Here is a 2,385-nt window from a genome sequence, read left to right as displayed (position 1 = left end):
CATCCTTACCCAATGGACTAAGAGGCAGAGGGTGTAATTTGTTAAGTTCTGGACTCACTTTGGACTGAGTTACTTTTACTGTTGACAGAAAGCTCTTCATCTTTGTACCAACAGATGTGAAAAGTAAATCAGTAAATACTGACTCTTTATTCGCTGATTTCTATGGACAGGCACATATGCAATTACTGTCTATTAACGAATGAGTAAGCGCTGGGCTCTGGCTTCAGGCCTGTGAGGAGTGACTTGTTGCCAGGCTGCCAGGATGGGGATATGGGGGCGCTGTGAGTGCTGGGCGGCGGCTCTCACACTCTCTTGCTCTCTCTTCCCTAAACCTGGGCATTCAGCCTGTTTCTGGGGCCTGGATGTTGTGTTTTCTGCCCTGCTCAGCATTCTTCGCTGCTACGATCTACAGTGGGAGGGGCGTTTTAAACCACATTGGACAGAAGAGCCTTCCTCTTGGATTTGGGACAAAGCACAGGCACCGTGGCACTTTCTGTGTGACTGTTAAACATGCCTCCAGTCTCCTGCAGCTGAGGGTAAGACAGAGGAGTACTGGGGTTCCTGATTTAACCATGTTATGCTCCGAGTCACGTAGAAGACAACCGTAAATATGGTCCAGTGGTTGGCAGGCAGGCAGTCGGGACATGGGATGAGCAAAGAGGTGAGGGGGATTAGAGAGTGCTGGGAATACATGAGTTACGGGCTGGAGAGAATTCTGGTGGTCTGGATCAACTCTGGAAAACATCTAAGACTCTGGCCTAGCATTCAGTCCTGTCCAGGACTCATAAACTAATCTCTGTTTGAAGGGTCTGAATCCCAGAAGTGGGATGGTGGCCATTAGGGAAAAGCATAGTGAAGCCAGGAGGGAGATGCACAGAAATGGTGGAAGGGACCCAAGAGGATCTGGATGGAGCATTGAGAGGGTCCCTTCCACATGTCCCCCATCAGCCCTTCTGCACCTTGTTTGCGATTGGAGCTGTCAGCGTGCCCTCTTGGGGCAGGTGATGCGCAAAGCTCTTGGTCAGCCCTGTCAGAAGATTCTCGTTCCTTGTGGGAGCTGGACTCTCCAGTCTCCATCCATGTGCTCAGATCCACATTTTTGGGATCCCTTCCTCTCAGTACCAACTCTAGTCTGGGATCTGGGCTTTTCTTGGGGATGGGGTTCAGCCAGAGCTCAGGTGGGATGCTCAGCCAGCACCTCAGCTGCCCCCTGACGAGCAGGAAGCCCAGAAACATGTGGAGAGGCCAGACTAGAGTGAGGGTGAAATCTGTCCATTAGGCATTGTGCACCTGGTTGATGCGGAGGACGTCATTGGTCATTTAGTCCCCCCAGGGCGTCTCACACGTGGGAACACGAGACCTAGAGACATGGATGCAATCAACTCACTGGGGCTTCTTCAGCCTATGGGCTCCTGGGCCTGGCCTGGCTGTGCTGGTGCTTTCATCACTGGTCATCATTCAAGTTTCTGCCTTCCTGGGTCCAGGAAACGAGGAAATATATTACTGTCCGATCACTACCCAAACACCCCCAAACAGCGTCACACTGTTTGAATGCCCCACGCAGGGGAGGGTCTTCCAAGGAGGGACAGGAGTTCTGCCAACAGTGCAGCTGGGACTCACTGTGCAGCAAAGCTGGCTTCTGTTGGAACAAACATCTGATTGAGCTACCTCAGTTTCCCCAGATTGATCCATTCCTGGATATGAAAGCAGAAATGGCCCAGATTCACACTAGGCCCCCACTTTTCCTCCGTTCCCTCAGCTAAAAGAATTCATTACCAAATCCTCTTCTTTCATTTCTGGGAAAAAATACCCCATACATTTAAAAGATGGGGCAGAGTCGTGGCAGGCAGCATGTTGCTCAGGCATGATGCCCTACACGTACTACTCAATCACACTGAACTATGGAAAAGTCCATTCTGAAAAACCCACACATTTGACTAATGCGTGTTTGATGCTCCAGTTTTTTTTTTAAAAAGATATGGAATGCTTCATGAATTTGCATGTCATTCTTGCACAGGGGCCATGCTAATCTTCTCTGTGTCGCTCCAGTTTTGGCATATGTGCTGCCGAAGCGAGCACGATGTTCCAATTTATTCATTGGGAATAATATGTGGTATGAGAGGAATCTGTAGCAAACATTTTTTTTTTCTTTTTTAAAAAATAACAAATGACATCCTGTGGTCTCTCTTCCTTTTTTATTTTTAGTCAACCCCAAGTACAACGCACACTGATAAAAACGATGTACGTTGCATGTATCTGTGATAATAGCCGAAGCCAAGGCAGTCTGAGGCATATTAACAACAGACTTATCTGTGGAGCAGAACATTATGTAAGATGCATTTTCCTCTAGAGCCAAGCTGCGCAGAATTCACCTGCATGGCAGAT

The 2,385-nt window shown here is 48.6% G+C and overlaps 1 non-coding gene across 1 annotated transcript; it reads right to left on the bottom strand.

Annotated features, from left to right (window-relative positions):
• Nucleotides 1-1,972: 1,972 nt before the first annotated feature.
• Nucleotides 1,973-2,079, bottom strand: LOC117196305 (U6 spliceosomal RNA). The gene has a single exon (XR_004476427.1). It is a non-coding gene; the product is annotated as a U6 spliceosomal RNA (small nuclear RNA).
• Between the last annotated feature and the right edge of the window lie 306 nt (nucleotides 2,080-2,385).

The sequence above is a fragment of the Orcinus orca genome, chromosome 5 (genome assembly GCF_937001465.1).
Source record: "Orcinus orca chromosome 5, mOrcOrc1.1, whole genome shotgun sequence".
NCBI classification, from domain to species: Eukaryota; Metazoa; Chordata; class Mammalia; order Artiodactyla; family Delphinidae; genus Orcinus; species Orcinus orca.
Note: the sequence above shows the minus strand (reverse complement) of the source record. Positions and strands in the feature narration are given on the sequence as shown.